The sequence below is a fragment of the Cimex lectularius genome, unplaced genomic scaffold (assembly GCF_000648675.2).
Source record: "Cimex lectularius strain Harlan isolate CLEC.00 unplaced genomic scaffold, Clec_2.1 scaffold107, whole genome shotgun sequence".
In the NCBI taxonomy this organism is placed as follows: Eukaryota; Metazoa; Arthropoda; class Insecta; order Hemiptera; family Cimicidae; genus Cimex; species Cimex lectularius.
Window position 1 is genome coordinate 1,242,032 of NW_019392698.1, and position 24,990 is coordinate 1,267,021.

General features: G+C 38.6%; 1 protein-coding gene and 1 non-coding gene across 2 annotated transcripts in view; one reads left to right on the forward strand and one right to left on the reverse strand.

The window, feature by feature from the left end:
• The window catches only part of LOC106670715 (Down syndrome cell adhesion molecule-like protein Dscam2), a 548,059-nt gene that overhangs the window by 284,855 nt on the left and 238,214 nt on the right, over positions 1-24,990 (reverse strand). The gene's annotated exons all lie outside the window — the stretch shown is intronic.
• On the forward strand, positions 14,984-15,056 carry Trnah-gug. The gene has a single exon. It is a non-coding gene; the product is annotated as a tRNA-His (tRNA).

Sequence of the window (24,990 nt, forward strand, 5' to 3'; positions counted from 1 at the left end):
TTGTAGTGACTGGATTCGTTGGAGGTTGAAACGTTTTATTGAACCTCGATGTCGTATGACCAAATGGATCCCAAAACAGTAATATAAATGAGTCGTTGTAGAGTCAATTTTGATCGTTTGTCCACCAATCTTTTAACAAGTCTGAAGCGTCTAAGTTCTTGTCTTTTGAGTCGTTTGTTGGGGTTCCATCTTTTGTCAATGTATAGCTCAAGATAGCGGGCTACATTAACTGGTGGGAGAAGGTTACTATTGCAGTACATGGCAGCAGTGGTCGGTCCGAAGGGTGAATGGATATTTTGGTTTATTATTCCACCGTTTGAATCACTCCTCGAGGGATGTAACAAGGGTTTGCTTGTTTCTGGTTAAGATGGCTGTATCTTTATGAGAGTTATGGAGAACCGTATTATCCACCGTAAGGATCGTTTCAGAAAGGGTAGGAATGCGGTGTATACTGCGTACATAATGGGTCTTAAAATACTTGTGGTACCCCTGGATCTGTGTGATAGCTAGCTGATAGTGAGCCACTGACGGCTTGTAGGTATTCTGTAGAATTTTAGAATCAGGTATTAGATAAAATTCTATTAAGCTTCCAGAGCAGCCCCGATTGTTGTTCTCGATGAATGACTTCCTTCATAACTATGAATACACCGGATCACAAATTTTGCTCAAGAGCTTACAACGTTTACCGCAAAGGCAATGTTGAATAGTGGATTGAGAACGTCCAAACTTATGGTCAGGAATAAACTTTCAGGAATGAAGGATGGGGAAAATTAATTTAAGCGGAAGTTTTTCTAGGATTTGGCCCATTATAAGTAACAGACTTGAACGGAAGGCTGATGGAAGGTTGTCTAGTTTTTAAGCTTTGGAATCAGTCGGATGAGGAAAAATTTCTATTGTGATGGAAGTATGTTGTTCTAAGGGCAGAATTGAAAAGGTAGGTAATGAAAATTACAGTTTTCTAGGATTCATAGTTCAATCACTAATTATAATTTTATGTTCGTCAAATGCTCGCCAGAAAAATTGAGCTTTTTTTCTTTTCAATATGCTTCAACCCCGATCGTCGATTGTCCAACAATCTTTAAGAAGTCTGAATCATCTAAGTTCTTGTCTTCTCTGTCGTGTGTGGGGGCAATGTATAGCCCAAGATAGCGGCCAACATTAGCTGGTGGGAGAGGGTAACTATTGTAGTAGAGTATCCGAAAGGTGAAAGTAACATATGAACATATTTGTTTATTTACTGCCATCTGTCATTTACTGCTCAAGGGATGTGCAGAGGGTTTGCAAGTTTATGGTTAAGATGGCAGGATTTTTATGAGAACTGAGGATGGGGGCCCGCGGTAGCCGAGTGGTTAAGGCGTCAGACTCTCGGCTAGTAGATCCCGCGGTCGTGGGTTCGAACCCCACCGTCGCCTCTGGACTTTTTCTGACGCCTACGGGGACCGGTGGACGCAATTGAAAGAAATTGACACGGCACTCATCAATGGAAGGGGAGGGATCGGATCTCAGCGATCCTGAATTTGGTCCCAACCCCCTGCAAAAATGAGTTTCTTCGATGGAAGAACACCGGTACAACGGGGGCTCAAGTTCATATTTGTGTTGCGAGCCCTCCCCGAAAATATGGAGCCAGGGATAAAGTACAATAAGCTGTACAGCTCAGCTGCAGTGCTCAGGAGGGAACTCCTCCAGTCCTTGGTATCAAAAAAAAAAAAAAAAATCCGCATAAATTAGGATCGGTTCAGAAAGGAATGTCTGCAATGTATACTGTGTAGAGGATTGGTCATCAGATACTTCTTGTGCGATAACCATCTTAAACAGAGGGGTCACTGATTATACGCGCTAGAGTAGGAAAGTGACAGACAGGCCTAGTACTAGGGGACCGCGCTTGTCTCTTGGGTCTTAGAGTTAGTCCGCGGTCGAGGGTTCAGTTCTCACCGTTGCCACTGGCTTTTTTTCACGACCCCCCGCAACAAAAAAGAAACCTATGTAAATTTACTACTTTAATTATTTTTAGAGTGGTACACTATATAAACTAGTAAATATCTAGTAAACTTCATTGAAAGACAAAGCAGGAAACACATGTAATACACATAATAATATTGAAAATGATTTTATAATAATTTCACTTATGGCTGAAAGGTCGAACTGCTTCTCACATTGTGAAATATTTGAGAAAGCGCATCGCCGTCGTGAACTTTTCAGAGTATTGGCTATGTTAATCTTATGCATGAGAATGCCAAAACTATCATTGAACCTGGGTGCGTCTGTTCTCTCAGTTGCGACGTAAGTGGCCTTTGATTTGGACCCACTTTGATCCTGAGGGCGAAGCAGCGGCATCGAATTGCTAAACCACCTTCTCTAATTTGTCCACTATTTGCATTTCATTCAATTACCTCCGAGCTTTTCGGTATAAACGCCCTCTGTATGTTCTTTGAGATAAAAGGGGAAAGAGGGGCTTTCGATTTTCAGCCAGGGCCAATTCCATAGGAGGCACGTGAAATAATGTTTCTCGCGCTGGAAGTGGAGAAAACTGCAAATACCATTCAGACCTACACCACTCCGACTGAAAATTGTATTTTAATAGTAGTACATACATACTTGTTTGAAATAGTGGATATTTTGCACGTGCACGCAAAACAATGTTGATTGTACACAATTATTTTTTTATTGAATTATAACTACCACACATTACGAACCTTCGAAACCAAAAATCAAGCCAAAATTATTACCTTCCGCAATACAACTTTCCATTCCCACATATCCTGCCTCACCACCTCTTATCTGGAAAGCAATAAAAAAATCCTAAGCTACCACATTTTTCCTTTCTTCACAATGACGGAACATGGGTCATGTCCGATCATGAAAAAGCTAACATTTTCGCCCAATGTCTTAGTGAGGTACTCCCCACATCAACCTCAAAACTGATCATAACGAAGTAGGATTCGTAAATACTAAAATATAAATATAATTTAAGATAAATATATCCTGACCTCATCACGCCCCGAATCCTCCGTAAATTTACTAAAAAAGCCAAAATTTTCCTACGTGTACAACATTATATCACGCACAATACTTCTTCGTCTTTCTAATACGCTAAAAGAAAAATTGATCTGTTAACTTAATTCTTTCAACCTTCTCCAAGAGCGCCCATTTGGCTTTTGCTGTCAACGTTCCACAACCCTGCGGGTGTAACGCATTGTAGACTACATATCCTCATCGTTTGAGAAACCATGTAGTACGGGAGCCTTTCTAGAGGTGACATAACGTTGTCCTATACAGATTATAGCCTAATCTTTCGCTGCTATCGCTCAGGACCACAGGGAAGTCCCTTTTTTGGATAGTAGGTCAGCCCGTTCACTTTCCTTCTCTCCCTCCATCTCCCTGAACCAATTTTAAAGTTTTTGTGTTTTCCTAGAGTCATTAGGATTTCCAGACATGCTTGGAGTTGTAATTACACGCTCTTAGTGACGTTATTGCTGTTTGACTCTCCAAGAATCTGAGAGTACTCTTGAGTACAGGAGACCTTTGAAAATAGTTGGCACAGTCCAAGGAGTTTGGCTAGGTTATAGTTCGGCCCTTTTACTCCTACATTTACTACCTAGCCCCTTTATGAAACTTGGAGCTATCATTTTTCCAAAGTTCTATATTTTTAATGATCACATGGAAGGGCCTGTCATAGTTGAGTTTTCCTCTCATTTTGTCACGTACCGTTATGGTCATCTACCAGGGACTGGAGGAGTTCCCCCTGAGCACTGCAGCTGAGCTGTACAGCTTATTGTACTTTATCCTTGGCTCCATATTTTGGGGGAGGGCTCGCAACACAAATGTGAACTTGAGCCCCCGTTGTACCGGTGTTCTTCCATTGAAGAAACTCATTTTTGAAGAGGGTTGGGACCAAATTCAGGGTCGCTGAGATCCGATCCCGCCCCTTCCATTGATGAGTGTCGTGTCAATTTCTTTCAACTGCGGCCACCGGTAAGGCGTCAGAAAAAGGCTAGAGGCGACGGTGGGGATCGAACCCACGACCGCGAGATCTACTAGACGAGAGTCTGACGCCTTAACCACTCGGATACCGCGGCCTCCCCCCCGGCCAGCATGGTCATCTTAATTATCTACAGAAATTTGTGGTTGTTTCTCCTTAGAACTGACTTTATTTTCTTGTGTCTCAGGGGTCTGTTGGCACTCTCAAACGCCACCTTTTATACATAAATAAGAGTGGAAGGTCGAGAGCGGTTTCCATCGTTGTAATGGATCCCTGTTATATCAAGACAATTGTAAAATATGGTCAACAGTTCGTATCCTTGAAAATATGGACCTTTCTTTTTTCGTCTAGGAACCAATAGTATGTATATGTTGTTATTTGGGAGAGATCAGTGCGTAACGATTTTTCCATGTTTATTTTACGAGATACTATACGTCAACAACAAAGGGATACTGACTTCAATTCAAGTTCTCGTCAAGCAACCTCATGTGGAACCTCACGTAAGACTTAAAAGACCACACCTTAACAGAAGGTTTGGACAACTACGAAGACGTCTAGGACTGAAATCCATCTTCATCATCAACACTGAACTAACCTTGTGCAATACATTACTGCGTCTTTTTTGGACGTACGCAGTGGAACTGAAGGGTTCTCCCAAGCCGTTCAACATCCAACAATCCGTTGTATAATCGAACGTAATTAGCAAATTCGTCAAAACTCCTTACTACGCCACTAACCGCACTATCCACAACAAGAACTGTCACATTGCTTCAATCGAGATGGCCGCAAAATCTCCTTCCCCCTTAATCCCTCACACTGAGTGCCAGTATTAGTGTTAATGCTGTGACCGTGTGAAAAAAATTGTGATCACATTTGTAATATGTACTAATATATAGGCTAGACGTAAAAAAAAGTTTTAAAACCAATCGTCATTAATATTATCACGTTTACTGGACTAATAGAATTGGGTTGACCTGGTTGCTGCCTCATTATACGCTTTGTCTGTTTCCCCATCCAAATATTTAAACTCTTATTTTTTATTAATGTTTTTATGAAAGACAGATTGGCCAGATGCGGATCCGTATGTAAAATTGTAAAATAAAAATCAAAGACACGTGTCGTTTAAAACAAAATTTAATAAAAGCATAGAGCAAAGTGGACTAACGTTTAAATTTCAATTGAATCCGTCATGTTTTTTTCCCCGTTCGATTACCATGATTGGAGATGCTGTCAGGCCTGGGTATAGGAAAGGATTCAAAATCGTTGAAGACTTTATAGGTTGTACCGTATCCTTGTTCAGTGTTTTTGGCCACCATACTAGAGATCCATAGGGTTATACCTAAGGACTTCGTTTCTTTGTAAAAAGTAAGGCTTCCTCTTTTGTAACGGGTCCTTTTAGATTTAGCTTCCTTCTTCTCTCCTTCTTCAAGGTAAATGTATGAGATGGGTTTTCTTATGGTTTATCTTTATAACTATTTTCACACACCATCTTCCTCCAATATATAGGACATTTTTGTGAATGTGAGAGAGCCAGGCGAAGAGCCGGTGTTTTTTTTGTAGCGTTGAGACGAAGTATCGAGGCCGGGATCGTGTGTGACGTTGGTTGTGATCAGTGACCGAGAGAACCGTTGGCCGATGTACGCGGTCCGTGAGTAGGTTGACTCTGCAGCAGTTGAAGGGACTAGGGTGCAGCAGTTGGCCAGTATGGCCATGTTGGGTGTGCTGAGAAGGCGAGATCTAGGCTAATGCTTTGAATACTCTTGCTGTCGTCATTGTCGGTGGTCCGTTAGTGATTGGCGAGAGTTCGTCGGGTAGACGAGTCTCGAGACTCAAATCGTACAATAAGATCTTGCTCCATTAACGAATGGCGAGAGCTAGCAGGGTAGAGGAGTCTCAAGGTGTGACGTGAGTCCTCGTCGGGGAGACAAGTCTGCTGTTGCTATTGTGCTCGATTAGTGATTAGAGAGACCTCGTCGGGGAGACGAATGTGAAGTCAGTGGGGCAGTGCCCCTGCTTATGAATGAAAGGGTTCAACTCTGATAGGCTGCAGAGGGAAGGGCAAGACCATTCCATAACCGGTAGTGGCATCTAGCGGGTACCGTGGTAACTACATGCGTACACCACAATTTGGTATCTTAAATACAAAATTTTTTTGCACGACTGCTTTGATTGCAGATAGCTGTTGGGGGTTTGGGTCGGGATTGATTTTTTTTTCTCGAGGGTTTTACTATAACAATGAAGCTTGAAGCAAATCCTATCCACATGCCGTTGTTTACACATCGACATTTCAATTTGTTCTCTCTATTCTCTTTGAGTGACGTGAGCATGTTGCGTGCTCATGTGCCTAGATCCAGAAATTCACGGAAACAATCACGATTGTGTCAATTGTAAATGGTCGCTGCGCCGCGCCGCGCCATTGTCAACGCTCTTGAGCTGAATTTTGAATGTAAACTATCGAGTTGGTACAAAAGAAAAAAAATGACTGATGACCAACTGTCACAACAAGCACTTTTTTAATATTAAGGCCATAACATATATTTTTGCTCTCTTTTTAGTTCACAACTTGAATATGCTTCTATTGTTTCGTCTCCTTATAAGGAATCCCACTCTGATAGCATTCAGAAGGTTCAAAATAAGTTCTTAAAAATCACGCTGGTCAGAGTGATAAACTCGGCTTGACTCAGCGGTCATGAGTTCGATTCGGCCCCCTGGCCATTTTTTTTCAGGCTACCCTTCTATATACACTCACCAAAAAAAGAAAATAAATAAAATAAAAACTCATTACATGCAGATTGAGGATTAAATCTGATGAATGACAGTAATCAATTTACTTTACTTTTCATACAGACGTGAGCTTTTGGACATAATGTTTTTGTATAAAAATTTTCACAATCATATTAGCTGTAAACAAATTTTACATTTAATTAATTTTAATATTCCATCCTATTCCACACGCAGTCACGCTCCCTTTCCAACATCCTTCCAACAACACATTACTTCAAAAATACTCACATTGCCAAAATTATGAGTCTTGAAATTATAATGTCATATGAGATTGACTTTTTTTCAAGCATTAGTTTAAAAAAATTACATCACTTTTATATTTAGATTTATTTTATTAAGTATTTATTTCTAATTGTTTTATTACTTTTTGTGATATTTAAATGGTACCTATATTTTTATTTATTTGACCTTCTTTCTCGTATTAATATTATAATTATATATATAAATCTATATATTTGTTTCAATATTTATATTTCATTAAAATTAAAATTGTGACATATTATAATACCGGATGATGATTGCATCTCTACTACTTTTGTAATTATGGATCTAGATTTGTTTTGGCAGTAATTCTGTTATGTATTTTTATTTAGAAATCGTGAGATGCGGTCTGGTGTGATGTAGGTTTTAGAAAAACATTTTCTTTATCGTGCCAACGTTTCGATCTTTATTGAGATCATCTTCAGGGCCTGGGATTTACGAACATTGTTTACATATTACAATTACATTTTGGATGTGGAAAAGTGAATTTATACAATGCAAAATATATTTTTTACATATTCAATCAAAGTATTTCTACTCACTCGAAGTGTTTGTCTCTGTGTAATTGTGCCATTCTTGTGTGGCACGATAAAGAAAATGTTTTTCTGAAACCTACATCACATCAGACCGCATCTCACCATTTCTAAATAAATATCGATTAACGGTCACTAATCACCACACAAAAAAAATTTTGTTATGTTTTATTTATCATTATTCTAAATTTTTTTTGCTATGCTACGATATGTATTTAAATGGCATTATTTGCCTGACTATTTCAACAAATAACTCAATAAATAAAGCATCCAACAATACCATCGTGCGGTAATCATTATCTCCTCCACCCTTGAGATGGGACAGTACTATACTTGTGCCAGAACTATTTCATTCTGATCTTCGTATAAACTACTTCTATAAAAAATGGAAAAACTTGTATATACGAATGTCTCTTAAGCCAAAAAACCAACACATTGTACTGGGGGACCGCGGTAGCCGAGTGGTTAGCATGAGAGACTCTCACGCCGCGGTCGTGGGTTCGATTCTCACCGTCGCCTCTGGCCCTTTTTTCCCGATAACCCCCAATTTTGAACACACAAGAATTCATACCTAATATGCAAGATCATAAGGCCAATAAAAAAAAAAACCTTCTTCATATAGGCCAATAAGTCTACATACTATTTTAGGTAAAATTTTAGAAAAGCTCTTATTATAAAAAAGGATTAATTCCAGCCTAAATTCTCAAAATATAATCCCAGGACATCAGTTTGGTTTTCCCGACTGCTATTTAACTATCCAACAGTGCCGTCGCGTGGTACACATTAGCTCTTTCTCCAGGGAGATGGGGCAGTACTGTTCTGAAGCCTTTTTCGATGTAAGCCAAGCTTTTGATCGAGTTTGACACCCGGACTTGTTGTTCATTCACAAGGACAACCTTCCCTCCACTTACTAGCTCATACTGCACGGTTACCCAGTTTTTCCGAGCCATTGTATGCAATTTTCTATCGACGCTGGTGATCCTCATGGAAGCGTTCTGGCCCCCACACTCTAACTGGTGTACACATTGACATTCCATTACATGCTCAAGCCACTTTCACATTTGCAGACGATACAGCAGCGATTCTCTTTAGTAATTCATGTCATTTTCATTCCAAACCTTCAACATCTCACACTGCTAGTGTCTGTGAAAGAAAAGGATCAAATTTATCACAGACAAATAGGGGTTGGGTTTTAGCACATATCGAGCACTCCTAAGACCGCCAAACTTAGGCTAGATAATCTTTTATATAGTATGAATGTGTATTTTAATTGATGTAAGATATATTGATCGAATGTGGAAGGGTTAAACGTTAACGATATGGTTAATAAAACAAATGCGAGATAGATAAAACGTAAGAAGCCGGCAATAGCTGGTAATCGGCAGGAAAAAAATCACACATTAACTTCACTTTCCATAAAAAAAAAACCTCCATTAGATTTGAATAATATTCCCCTTCCAAGTGCAAACAAGGTGCGGTACCTCGGACTGTACGTCGACAAACGCTTGACAATCCTGTGGAATCCTCACACGTGACTGAAACGTCAAGAAGTAATAACACGATATAGGGCTCTTGCATGACTTCTCGGCAAAGTTCTGTTTTACCTCTCAAAAATAAAAGGCTGCTTAGGTAAGCCGATATGGACTTTCGGAATTCAGCCAAATATTACAACATCCACCGCAGATAAAAATGCTCAATCCTTAATCCTACGAAAAATTCTTGATATGTATCGAACGTGACTACACATAAAGACGTAAATATCGCTTTTGTTCAAAGTGAAATCTGCTCCCATCATCAAAAATTCCACAAAATCCTCCCAACCACCGTAAATCAGTACATTCAAAAACTCGCATCCCGAAGAATACCCTCCACCCTGCTCGCCAATTGAAGAGAAGATGGCCGCGCGATTTCCTACTGACAGTGAAAGTTATGATAAAACAAGTATTAATTAAATAGACAACATTTTAGCATTAGCGTACGTACATATGAAAAATGGTAAAAATGAGGGAAAACTCGAGAGGTGAGGATGAGATGGGAAATTAGTGCCCCAGCGGATCGAAGTCACGATAGCTTAAGTGTTACACCAGCGGCGTATTGAGACGAAGGTCGTGGGTTCGAATCCCGCTCGTGACTCTGATTTTTTTATTTCAACCAATACCTTTCATAAATATTCTTCAAAACTTTATTAATTCATTTTATTATAGTCTTTATTTTTCTTTTTAATTTGCAGTACGTTACAACTACTTTCATTTCGGTAACAGATATGAGATAGGAAATATACAACAAAAACAATTAAAAACAAGAGTGGAGAAAATGTTCATTGTACGTACGCTAATGCTAAAATGTTGTCTATTTAATTAATACTTGTTTTATCATAACTTTCACTTTTACTCTAATGGGATTTGTAGAATGAAGATTTGAAAAGTGTTTGTCAAAGGACCAAAAATGAATATTGTTAAATCTCAAAATCACTTGCAAAGATTTTCTTTGGTTTGACTGAGGAACTCTGCAGTCAACAATAAGTTTGATGTTCTAAAATATTTTAATGAAATATTTAAATATTAATTAAAGTAATAAAATATTTTAATACCAACTTTTGATCCAAATGGCCAATCTCTTCGTCCAAATTAAAGACCTTAACCATAAACCATTCTATTTTTCTTCATTTCTTACACAGATTCTTAAGAAGTTCGTCATCGATTGATCTTCTTCCGCAGGGCTGGTTTCCTAGGTCGTAACTCCCGAAGAAAACTTTCCAAACCAACGCCTAATAATTCATTCATTGGAAATATATTCACCTAAAACCTGTTTTATATTCCGTTTAGATAGGGCAGTGAAACAACCTAGTTCGAAATTACATGCAAAATTATTCAAAATTGCGTTTTTCCATTGTGACATTAAAACAAACAGTAATTTTTAGTACGAAATTTCATTGGTGGGCGCTCTAGGTCTCTTCCCGGGGGTGGCTTTGGTCGGCTCGCGCGGGACGGGCGGGTGGTGTCGAAGCCACCAAAAAAAAAAAAAAAAAAAAAAAAAAAAAGCATTGTATTAATTATATACATTAAGTCTTTGGAGTATTTTAGTAACAAAAAGAGGCATTTTATATGAAATAACAAATATCAAAAATTAAATTAAATGTGAAATACTGCAATTAAATAAAATACCGGTGAAATAGTTAAGTAACATTTTAATAAACTGTGATAAAATTAATAATGTAATTTTATTCGTTTATAGTTTGACTTTGTCTAGTAGAGACAGCGACGACGAAATAACTCTTATGCAATTGCCCCAAATAGGTAGGAAAAGGCTATGGTACTTGGGAAAGCAGTTCTTGATCCATTAGATTAGAGGAATTGGCCTCTTTACGACATACGCACTGCGACCAGTGCAATGTGAATCTCCATTATTGTCTTCAGTTCCCAATTATTTTTGCGATGTGTATTCTTTAGGCCTAGGCTTTTCCTCTCCCAGGAATCTTTGCCCACATAACCCCTGACACCACCAGAGGACATGCTCCACTATTTCCGCTTCACTTTTTCACATGCCTATCCTGGGAAATATTCCCATTGAACCGAGGACTTACTTTTAATCCATTGTCTTATGAATCTACGTTTTTGGCGGTTTGGTATGTCACAAAAGTGTGTCGAGCGCAGAGGTGTTCTCATGGAACTCTCCTTGGCCGATTTATCTCCTCTGCCCTGTGTGCTCTGGTACCTAGAAATGGTAAATTTGTTGTTTTCCACACTGCCCTCCCATTGACACCTAATGAAATCCCAAACAACACTGGGCTTTACAACAGATACGGAAATTTCCGTCTGTGACAGCTTACTTACATTACTGTCAGAGTAGATGACCATAGGTATGTTAGACATGCGTAGCTTTGTAAGCTCCTTGGCACAGTGTTAAATACCCACAGTCTCTGCTTGAAATATTGTCCAAGGCTTGTATGAATTTTAGTTCTTGGTTTATTTTTATAAATACCACTTCGGGTTTAGAACCATTCTATACCACATATGGTCGGCATTAACTGCAATTCCTTTCTCCCAGTCTGCGCTCCATGGTATTTTAATTTGAATTTTTTTCTCAAATGCAAATTTAGGGATCATGGCATTAATAGGCATAACCTGGACCCTGTCTGCCTCAAGCTCTCTCCGAAGCGTTCGTTTCTTCTCGTTATGCGAGTAGTCTCTTGGAGCCTGTCCCTGTATTAACCATGAATTGGGAGTCTAGCTTCTCCCTGGATGAAAATATGTGGTAATGGTAGATTCAGAAGGGCTTCCGGGGCTGTAGTGGGAGTCTTTTTCATAGACACGCTATTGAGCAGTACCGAGGAACCAGACCACCCATAGCTGTATTTCTTTGTCCAACTAGACTATCATGGTGTTAGCCATAAGGACAACTTCTCGTTTAGTCCACAACCTTTGCGACAAAAGCGTTTAACACCAATGGTAGTTTTCTCTCTCTGTGTAATTTTATTTAATGATTGGTTTCTGGATAATCTAGCTAACTGCAGGTATATAATCACTGCACAAATGGTGGTGCGATAATCAGAAAGTGCCCTAAATTTGTGTTAAAAAGAAGGTAAGCGTCGGTTCTTAATATAAGATATAACTAAATAAATTAAAAAGTTATTTACTAGTCTGAATCCATTGAAAACCACCTTCCTCGTCTGCACAGACTACCTAAGTGCGGTATCAGCAGAGGACAGATTCTCAGTGGCCCCTCTTGTGACTCTTGTTGGAGGGATGTGTTGTGTTGGCGTTTTTGAAAACTGTGGTGGTGGTTTGGGGAAACGTCTCGCCCTTCAGACCTAATTACCGCGATCAGCCCTGTTACCCTGTGCGAGCAGTAATGTGTAAGAGAGCGTTGGGAGCGTCAGTTAAGCGCACGACTGAACAAATGGCCCTCTGATGTCTGAAACGAAAAGAAAAGTGCTAACCCGATTGAGGATCGGCCCGGTCTGACACACGGACACCTCTTTCTTGGTGAAAACCCACGCATGTGTCTCGTTTGTAGAGGTAAGTTGCTCAATGCTTCATATCTGGTCTAGGGCCGGTTTGAACCATTACAGTGAGCGAGTAAGCTAGACCTCTGAACTAGAAACCATGATCGGGCGGGTGTTGTCAATTTTGAAAACATAAGAATAATTGCAAACTAAAAAATTCTAAATATTTTTTAAAGATGTGATTACCATGTATTCAGAATAAGCGGTCACCTTTGTTTTCATCGATTCATCATATTTGGCGTACTTTTTAAAAAGGTATTTTTGATTTTGTTTTCGAAAAATAAAAATAATAATTTAGTGCATAAATATGAATCTATAACATTGTTTTGTAAAGTTGTGTTGAAAGGAATTAAGGAAAATAACACTCGTTTATAATTAAAACAAAAATGGAAAGAACCTACAAGTCTGGGTTTTTTTAAACCTTCCTTTTTCACACCAGATTTCATTTTTATCACAGGATTGATCGTAATAGACAAAACGGTTTTATTACCAAGATATACCACTTGCAATCAACGTTAATCCCATTAATATTGTGAAACGTAACTCCCAGCCATAGGGCAGATATTAAATGTCATTTGTTACTAAAATTATGGGAGACTGTGGGGCGTGAGAGTTTCGCGTGTCACGTACGCGGCATCTTCTCTCGCACTCTCAACTGCCTGCTGCAAGAGGCCTTCGCTCGCTGCCGAGTTTACTCTTGCTAAAACATCAAGCTCATCGACACCAGTCCACAAACTTCAACCGACAGCTCAACCCGTAACTCCTGCCCTTGTTAGGACCAGCAAAACGCCCGGTCACTAAAATACAGAAAAACAGGCATGTTTACCCCAAAAATCGGAACGGGGACTGAGAGAATTGCTGTTGTGCTCAAGCATAATTCTAATATAGGTATTCCGACAACCTCTTTACATAGAGCCATGTAATGGCACCCAACTATGTGGGGCTCATTGAACTAACTTTATCGACACTGCGGTCACATACGCCCAAAACATGAGCGTCCTCTTCCAACTGTATCAACTTAAATCTTAACTATCTCTAAATCATGCCCCTATGTTATTGATACATCCTGTCGTATGCGGAGGTGCGTCAGCTCTCATCTCGAGAATCAAAACGTCCGTTAAGGCCGAATAGGCTAGGTGCGGACGTTAAAGATCCTCAGAGTCCTTTTTAGGATGACCGAGTATGCGGGAACCTCATGACACAAAACTCACTCAATATTTTTAACTTCAACATAAAAAATATAATTCTTGCTTTCTGATTGACGTTTCTGTGCTACGTGTTTCGCTTTAAAAAGAGAAACCAATCCAGTTTATTAAGTAGTAAAAATGTTTTGTTGGAATGAGTGATGTTGGAAATAGTTAATGATGTTAAAGGGTTAGATTCTACCGAAACGTGGTACAATGACCCGGTTTTTCGACGTCAGTCCACGGACATCACCCATCAGTTCGACCCATAACCGACCATTCTCAAGGCCATCAAAAACTACCAATCGTGTAACCCGACCGTAAAACCTTCTAAACAACCCTCCGTTATCTGTTCTTATTGAGAGTACGAGTGATAAAGGTGAGGAAAAGTATAGACCCCAAAACACTTCCTTGGCGAACTCCTGCAATAATTTCTGTTAGTTTAGTTAAACAAACTTCAATTCTAGTAGAATTCCGTTTTTCAAATAGTATACACAAAAATTTAGAAAGTTATCTACATCTGGGTTACACAGAATCAAAAGGCTTTTGTATATTACGAAAAAGTCCAGTTATGTTTTCCCTACACATTCCATGAAATGTGAGGCTTCAGATAGCGCATCCTCATTATTTTTGTCAGATTGAAAACAAAAAATTTGAATCGCCATTTAAATATTGGATTAATCTACTCTTATTAAATGTTTAAGTGTTATATGTATATATTAAATTTATAATACACGATTTTCCGAAATAAAAAGTTTCCGTCACAGGTAGGATTTGAACCCACAGTCTTTTGATGGTCTACCTCATGAGTTGCCGTGAATTCCATCGCCTATGGCGAAGATCCTGGGTTCGAATCCCACCTACGACGGAAATTTTTCATTTCGAAATTTATTTTTTATAATAAATTGAATATATACATTCACTAATTTCGTGGTCCGCTTGACCAATTAATATATTACAATTAATTAAGGTTTTTAGTTGAGATAAAAAAAGTCAATGGCACGAGCGGGATTCGAACCCACGATCTTCGGCTAGATACGCCGCTGCTCTACCACTTGAGCTATCGTGACCTCGATCCACTCGGACACCAACTTCCCATCTCAACCCCACCTTTTGAATTTTCCCTCCTTTTTGCCATTTTTCAAATGTCGTGTAATCGGGTTAGATTCTCGACAACAAATGAGTTGGGTTTTGAGGGAGCGGTTGAGATGGGAAGTTGGTGTCCGAGTGGATCGAGGTCACGATAGCTCAAGTGGTAGAGCAGCGGCGTGTGAAGCCGAAGATCGTGGGTTCGAATCCCGCTCGTGCCATTGACTTTTCTGTCTCAACTAAAAACCTCAATTAATTGAATATATACAGTTTTGACCCTAAAGGTATCGGAACTATTCACAAATATTTCTGAATTCTTAGTTTACTGTGAAGAAAAAGGTATAATTTATAATAAGTATTAATTATAAAATAAAAATAATAATTATTTTTAATTTTATCATTATCAGAAATACAATATTATCAACATATTTGTATGTTTATTATCTCATAATTCATTTAAGCACTACAATTAGAATTACTAAATAAAATTTAATTCATAACTTCATTCCATCTATTTATTAAATATGCTCTCGTTCCAGTTTCTAAATATTATTCACAATATATGTGTTTGTTAAAATAGTTTTAAATACGGGTAGGGTGAACATGTGAACGTTGCAGGACATTTACTTGGTAAGGACTTTTCCACTCTTTAGGCGATAAAATGGAGCCATTTGCCTCTTTGAAGTCATCAACCCGGTTACTATGTAAATTGTATTTAAAACGACTCATTGAGCGAATATGGTAATTTTTAAATACACAAATGGGAAACTGCTTATATCCTTTAGTAAATTTACAAGTCCAGGTCTGCAATGGAACTGTAGTCATGCAAATCACGTAATTAACAAACCCATTATGTACAGGCAAGCTTACAATAAATTAAAATTGCAAATAAGCTACCCAGGTTGGAACAGATTTGATTTATTAAAATGCTTTATTTGTATCAATTTATTTCCATTTGGAATCATGTTTCCGCACGTTAGAAAAGACTAAATTTAGAATTTTTTTAACCACGTGTGTGTTTTACACTACTATTTCTGATGATGATTTATAGCTTACATATATATTTGTAAGTATTAAGTATTTATATTTCATATATAAACAATCATTAAATAATATTCAATCTCTTGAATAAAGGTGTTTTTAACGATTACAGATTTATATAAGCTTAAATCAGCACAGTCATGTACATACACAGAATTTAGCCCTTTGCTTGTCGCAGTTCATAGACGAGCTCTTGTAGTTTACAGTGAATTACCAAGGTTGTAGGTGGTACGAGGTCATACTTCGGTAGTATCCGCCCAGCTTCCGAGATAGGGCTCCAAAAGTTACGAAAAGCTAGATCATTTTAGCACCCATTGCAATCAGTCTCAATCCAACCCTCTCACACTCTCACCATTAAATAGACTGTTTCCTATTTACAGTCGATTCACTCAGGTGGAGTATGTACTTAATATTCCTCACCCGCTACTCGAACTATATAACTAATCTAATTAAGGATGGATTACGCCATCGGCCCTCTCACGCTACAAATTCTCGCTAATAAATACATTCAGACTTGACACACGCTATCGAGACAAAACTATCAGTTCTGTATACAATAAATCAATATAGTGTCCTCCCAGAATCTGAACAGAGGACCCAAATAATCGCTGCCATACTCAACCTTAATTCTCATATATATANGATACCACAATTTTATGCTCTAACTCGAATCCTTTCCAACCTTCCTCCAACATACAAGAACATCTTAAGACTATCAAAGACTGGTGAAAAAAGTGGAGGTCAAGTTTTTATGAAGAAAAATGCACTCTTTGTTCATTTGTAAAAACAGTCTTGCACTAAGGTTACACAAGCAACAAAGAGCTACCGATTTCTATATAAGTTGAATACTTAGGGCTATGCCGTTCCCATCCACTTTCCAGTGTGTTCACACGTTATCTCCAACATGCCGGGATCTCGTTAGTGCTTCACATTTCCAGTGGTTTAAATAACACGGAAACGAGCGTGTGATAAATATATTTGTACGTCAAGTTGTACGCCATCTGGCGTTCCACCACAAGACCGCAGCCGACGCAGACGTGAACCCCTCAATAATATATATTGTTTGAGATCTAGTTTATTGCTGAATAGAGCCAATTATCGCTTTGGTTAGTGAAAATTACTAGCTAAAGAGCGAAATAACAGCTAACGCCCCATATAATCGAGAATTTTAGTATTGAAACTCAATCCGTTTTAATTTATAGGATCGGAAATCGTATTGGCTCTCGAATATTAAAGTGTAACATTAAGGTGCTAAGAAAAGCTGCTCAAAATACTAAAAATTAACACAATTTTTTACATTAAAAACCATTTGATTAAATGATAATTAATAGGGCCCAAGCGATCCCAAACCGTCTTGCACTTTTACACCTATTATAAAGGTTGTCCTTTTTAGATAACCTGGCTGAATTTCTCTTCAACCAATGACACTTTAAAAAAATACGTATTTAATATTTTTTGGTCTAGTTTCAAATTTTTACCTTTTTTTGGAGAAAAGTTATACAGGGTACCTCAGGCCCAGTTCAACAAATTACGTATTTTTTGTTTTTTGATAGCTTCATCGGTTCAAGAGAAATTCAGCCGGGCTAACCTAAACTAACCTAAGTGATGGTCAATGGAGTACTCAGTATTCCCCCATTGGCCCTCTAACACTACACATTCACGCAAATATATATATTCACTTTCAATACTCGTCAGAAGCACAAAACTATCAGAAATACACACAATAAAATAACCCCGTTTACTGCAAGAATCGGAACAGAAGAACCAAATTTTCTCAGCCGTGCTGAAGCGCAGATCCCATATCGGGAGGCATCCGTACACGCTCTCTATATGGAGCCAAGGAATGGCACCTTTAACTAAGAGGGACACATCCAGCAACATTTCTTTGGACGCTGGAAACATCCGTGATATGGTAATAGTGTCTTCGCACCACACGAGATTATACATATATTGGGCCATTTTTTAAAATTTCTTTTTAATTATAATTATTATATTTTTCAAATATATTTAAAATCTTTCATAAAGGAAAAGACATTATTTACTATTATAGTATTACTATTTTTGAAATATGGTACACAAATTTTTGTGGAATCTTGGGTTTTAACTCAGCCCTAACCACCCTTGTCATGCGCCAAAGTCAAGGGACATTTCGGTTATTTCAAACCTCAATCAAAATTACTCACAACCTAGCTCTTTCGTTCCATTTCGTATTGCCCACTCTATTTTTGTGAGATTTTGGACGGTAATCCGTTACATTCACTCTACGTAATTATCCTAGGCCTTACTGTCCTTGGTGCCATAGAATTTCGCCACTAACCCTTCAACATCATTAACCACTTCCAACATAGAGACATGATTTAGAGATAGATAAGATGTAAGGTGATACGGTTGAAAGAGGACGCTCATTATTTGGGCGCATGTCTCCGGCGTGTCAATAAAGGTTGTTCAATGACTTCCACATAGTTGAAGGGTGTCTTACTTGGCCCTATGGAAATAGGTTGTAGGAATATCTAAATTAGAATTATGCTTGAGCACAACAGCAATTCTCTCCGTCCCCGTTTCGATTTATGGGGTAAATATGCCTGTTTTACTGTATTTTAGTGACCGGGAGTTTTGCTGGTCCTAAGAAGGGCAGGAGTTACGGATTAAGCTGTTGGTTGAAGTCTGTGGACTGGTGTCGATGAGCTGGATGTCGTAGAGAAAGTCTGTAGACTCGAACAGATGGAAGGGCATCATGCCGACAGACGTCGGCTGTTGAGAGTACGAGAGACTACCCTGTTGCTGTACCTAATGTTTGCAGCGTGCTCTATTAACGAGAGTATAAGGACGTGCTGCAGGCTCATAGGTCATAACGCGAAAACATTCTTGAAGTAATGGTCACATCTAGGGATAACTTGTTAACCACCAGTAGTTACCAAATAGCTTCCCCCAATTGTTGAGCCTTTCCTAGGAGCAGGCTAATTAATTGAAGAGTGGCGCGGTCCACTCATTCACCAAAATTTTTTTCAGGAGCATCTGAAAATGCAGATGTTTTAAAAGGGGACATTTAGGTCGTTATGGATGGTGCGGTTGGAAAACAAACATGAAACCTGGACGTTCAAGAGGGATTTAAGGATTCGAGTTTGTTGGACCTGATTCTGCACAAATTGGAAGGGTTGGTTCAATCCATTCTATTTTGACGTCAAGAAAATTTTATATCTGTTGTCTAGTATACTTTTACGTAATCTAACTCGAATGTTTAGTTCTAATCTTTAAAATCGTGTATGGGTTTTCCGGATAAGCCGTTTGTCTAGATACAGCCTTAGTTTTCAGAAAGGGGTGAGGTTTTTTATAAAGGAGGTGTCTAATAATGATTAAAAAAACCCTATAAATTATAACCATACTTTGGAATGTATACTTTTTCCAAAAGACTAAGCACTTTCTTCGGTGCCTCTTCGCACATTTTTTTTGGTTTGAAAATTGACTTATCGTAGCTGTATGATAACTGGGGTAATGCTTCACGTTCACAAATATGTGCTTCTTGTTCCGCCTGGAAGATTCGGCATGGTTCTGTCTATGCTTTGCCCATTTTCTTTAGGTGGTAGTTAAGAGGGCGGTAACCGTTATAGAGGCCTCAAATCCAGCCTGCTGAGAGAGAGAGAGAGAGAGGAGTTCCTCCGACTTCATTTTAGATATTTATAAAATCTCTTAGCTTGCCTCATACCTGGTGTTTTCGTTCAGTGCTTCAAGTTTTCTTTTTTCATTTTTCTAGTTCAAACTTAAGCACACTCTCCGGTTCACCTAGTTTTCGTTCTGATCCCTCCTAACCTTCATGTCCCAAAACCCACATTCCCAATATTGTTGTGTTTTATTAGACCCATTAGGCCGGTATGGGGTCTCCCTTAGGTACGGCGAGGAGGTGGATGGGAAAAAAATAGACCCATTAGGCAAATTCCCAGGCAAATTTGGAGCTGAAAGCATACGAATTTAGCGCCTTTATAGCTGCCTGACTGTCCCAGAGTATGAAAATCTATGTACCTTTCATATTAATTTTCCCCTCCTGTGAATAGTGTGGTTTGCATGGACTTCCTCTTGGAAAATTGTTAGGTCTAGTCCTCCCTATACGAACGTCCTGTTCCATATTTGATTCATCTGTATGGAATCATTCACAACCATGAGTTCCCATTTTGGAAACTTTGGGTTAGCTTTCTTCCAAAAGTCTCTATTACCTATGACCTGGCTTTATTTACTTGTATCTAAGGAGTCGGTTGGCATTTTCTAAAGCCATACTTTGTACATAAATAAGGGTGGAAGATCAAGTTCAGTTTGCCCCTGTTATATTACGACAGCTAGTCTTTGTAGAATTTGTAATTCGATGTGTGACTCCTTGCTCAGTGTTTTGGCCACCACACTCGAGCTCCAAATGTGACCAGGGGCCTGATCGTTGTGGTGTAAACACGCCATCCTGGAATCTATTCCTCAGTTTTTGCTTCATAACATCTGACCAATGTTAAGTAGATTCTTGCTGCAGAATGTTGCCTATGTTTTTTCTCCGTTTGAGTCTTTGGTCAAGGATAACACCTAGGTATTTCGTTTCTTTGGATCAAGTTAAAGCTTCAACTTTTGTGATGAATGATGTGGATGTAAGTTTTGTTACAATTCTTTCGGTACAAACCGAACATCAAATTAAAAATTGCGGAGAAGCCGGGGTATTTGATATCCAACCGATGTCTCGTGCTACATTCAGTACATTAATTAACCTGCCCAGTATGACAGTTCTGTTGCGTGATCTATATTCCCCCCACAGACCCTCCGCTCACCCTTAACCACACCGAAGGGCACCTAAAAACGGTAGATTTTAATCAGTTTTAAGGGATCACATAAGTTTGTTTAAAATATTGACTTTTAAATGTGCATTGTGTTTAATGTCGTACATTGAAGTTTTGCGTTAACATTTCTTAATTAAAGCGAAATAGTAACCAATTCAAGCGACCCACAAGTGCCAATTGAATTCCCTTTGATAGCAATCCATGACATCCGATACATCTATGATCACGTTGCATGCCCAGAATAACCTGTATGTTTTCTGGCATCTGACAACTTAACTGATAGTGATTATACGGCGGCGAAATACGAATGGAAATAAGTATCAAATATCAATGAATTTTATAAGTCCGACTGCCGCTTAGGAGCTTATTCGATTGTCGAGTGCGAAAGTAAAACATCACCCCCTTCCAGCAACACTCAAAACGTTGCATGAAAAACAAGAGGCTTTTGGACATTACAGTCGTCTTTCTTATTGAATCAACTTTTACCTCGTGCGAGCGGAAAACAGCACGAATATGATTGCGGAGGAAGAAACGAACCACGTCCCACACGCCTCTTCATTTTCGGAATGCGACCTCGGATTTACTGGGACACCCTGTCACCTGTCAGAACTTGACTCTAAAGAAAACAAATTATGTGGAACTAAAACGTCACGTTGTTAGAAATAGATGTTAAACAAATCAACCTATAAACGAACTTATAATTCTACACACCTATGTAGATCGTAGGGGAGAAAGGGGGATTTAATCGTTGAAAATTGTACTTTTCAAAACCTTTCCTTCCAGAGGAATTTTTTCGGGATAAAATATACTGTTATCAAAAACCATTTAGAATATCTAAAACTCGGTTTTTACAATAAAAAATTGGCCAAATATTTTGAGTGGAATGACTGGCGAAAATACATAATAATAAAAAAAAACCTGGAAAAAAAATCTAACATTGTTTAGACGTTGACATGGCAACCCATCAACATTTGGCAAGGCGCATAATGAGAAGACGGAGCGCAATGACGTATAGTGGGGCCAAAATGCAAAAATAGTGAAAAAAAACAATAGTACCCAAGGAGGTACGTTCTCCAAATTTTTTATGTTTAGGTGTGCTGAATCCAATGAAACTTTTTCGAATCGATTGGACCACAGCAAACCGTCCAAAATTTTGATCCAAAATCCAAAACTGGAACAATTATCATTAATAATCATCATATGTATCGTTTTATATGTTTTTATATAGGCTGAATCCAATGAAACTTTTTCGAATCGATTGGACCACAGCAAACCATCCAAAATTTTGATCCAAAATCCAAAACTGGAACAATTATCATTAATAATCATCATATGTATCGTTTTATATGTTTTTCTATAGGCTGAATCCAATGAAACTTTNAACCCTCGTAAAAAAACCCTTATATAATTCACCTTGCCCTATTAGAAGACGTAAATAAGAGGAATATTAAATTAAAGTATTTAATTGGAAATTAACGCACAGGGATTTGAGTATGAATTTATAAAAGAGACTGTCGCTGTACCAGAGTAGCAGGGCGGGAATTAGCAAGTAATGACCGTTATAAATAATTCCCTCTAATTACAAATTATCTCAGACAGTCTCTGGCAAAATTCGAGATAAACAGTGGTAATAAATACAGGTTAGGGTTTTGCGGCGCAAACTCATTTTTAATTTCTCGCCGTTAGTCGTTCTACCTTGGCGTCCTTTTGGAAAATCGGCAGGAAGCCGAATACAAATATCCCTCATGATTGTATCGTTTCATGACAATCCTTAAACCGGCTCTGGCCATTCCGTCGTGATGCTATTCATTAGGGAGGACGGCAACCGTTTATCAGATCGTTCAATTATGCAAAGTTTATTACTATTACCTCGCTAAGCTTGAAATCCGCTTCGGGCTTCCCCTGGCTATGTTCGGGGGCAGCTATACTGTTTCTTCAAAAACAACCGAAGGGAAAGACGTTTCTCACTCAAGCCTTTCATGAAACATGTATACATGTTAATCATCATAATGATCAAATCGCAAACAGCAATATAAACATTTTTCACCTTTAATTAATTGTACCACTGTTTCAAGTCGTCTTTATCAACATCAATCTTCCTTTACTAAATAATTTGACTTTGCTTTAAAACCCATTTTAAATATGGAAGAAGATTAGGAATATTATTTTAATAGCACAATCCAACTGCCAAAACTACTTGAATCATCAGGTTGGCGCCCGACAACACAAGATACACATGGTCGCGTTTGACGGCTTTCCACATGTGGTTTTTGCCATATAGAATGAAAGTATTTATTAGGGTGAGCGTTTGAGTGATTAATGATTTACATATGCCTAAATCTACACACGCTTTTACATACGTGCACAGAGTTGAGCCTGTCACATTTCGTAGTCCATCGTCAATTCTAGCTTTTGTAATATTCAATGAATTACCTTGAGAATCGCCTATCCCATGGTGTTGGCAGTCCGGGTTAAACCTCGGTCTTGCCGTACAGCCGCCGAGGTTGGGCTCTAGGGGCTATTAACAAATAGCTCATTTCAGCCCACTACGCAATCAGTTCCAAAATCACAAACCCTTCACATTCACACTCATTCTTAAATGCATTCTATCTTAATTACACGCCAATCACTTCGTTAAGCCAGGAACACACTTACTCGATGCTACGCCATGCGACGCTACCCGATGCTACCCGACGCCTTGCCACGTTTTGGTGGGGTGTGCCCATCTATCCGACGCAAGTACACGTCACAATCGCAACGCATCTTTTGTTCTTAATACACTATTTTGAGCAAAACCTTGTAATAAATTGTTAAATTCATTATATCAAAAAATGGTATTTCCGTGTTTTGATTAATTTTCTACCAAACCATTAAAATTAATTTTTTAAATAAAAACTAATTAATTTTTAATCACAGTTAATTTGGTTTATATTAAAATAAGTATGTTGTAATTAATATAACGACAATAATACATATAGTTTGAATAAAAATATGAGTGTCCTGTTCTGATGCTACCCGACATTACAAAATGGTGTAATTTTACGAGCAAATCTATGAAATAAATTGTTAATTAAATTTTATGAGCAAAACCGTGTAATAAATTGTTCCAATTTTAGTATATGTACCGCCGAAGTGAGTACAATAATTGTTAGTTTAATTTATTATATCAAAAAATCGTATTCCGGTGTTTTGATTAATTTTCTACCAAACCATTAAAATTAATTTTTTAAATAAAAACTAATTAATTTTTAATCACAGTTTAATTTGGTTTATATTACAATAAGTATGTTGTAATTAATATAACGACAATAATACATATAGTTTGAATAAAAATATGAGTGTCCGGTTCTTTTGTCTTCGACTGTCCTCCTTGCTACCCGACGAAAATCTGGACAGTGGGGATCGCAGAGCGTCGGGTAGGTTAGCGTGGCATAGCATCGGGTAGATGTGCTCGGGGGTAATACAACCTTATGGAAAATCAGAGTTTTGATTTGCGTCGGGTAGCGTCGTATGGCGTAGCATCGGGTAAATGTGTTTCTGGCTTTAGGTTGGTGGAGTACGTCCTACTGCTCCAGCACTAGGATATGCTCCACACGTATTATATAAATAATCTAATTGAACTAGATGGAAGTCGAAGGAACTCAATTGCTCCTTGTTGGACCTCTCACAATGCACATTCACGCCAATAAATATTTCTACTCTCAAAGCACAATTGGGAGGTAACACGAGATATCTATAAAGTGCAATAAACAATAAAACAACCCTGTCTTCTCCAAGAAATGGAACAGGGGACCCAAATTCTCGCCGCCGTGCTCAAGCACTTCTATGTTATCAGGCCCAAAAACTTACTCGCTCTCCGTATGGAGCACCAAGGAATGGCACCGTCATGTGGGACCGATCGGGCAACTTTCCTCTACATGCCGGATATATATGGCCTTGACCCCAAAGGAAGTGTCCATGTGTCAGCCTCGCATGGCCTATCCTTAACCGTGTGAGTATTACCCTCCTTCTACGAGTCAGATCCTCCGAGAGCTATCTATCAACAATACTAATGATACGTGAGATCCTCTGTGCCGACCCGGCTCATCGATGCTCCCACATTCTTTTAATCATATTTTTAATGCAATTTTAGAGTCAGAGGGCCAGGCCGATTTTATTAGGACGTCCCAGTCTTAGCCGTCTTGTCCGCTTTTTCGTTTCAGACAACCACCGTTTTGTCAAGACTCCCTAGTTCATGGATTTCTCGAACAAGACACAGGGGGGTCGACTGAGAACCTGTCACCAACAGCGGTAACCTACCTGAGGG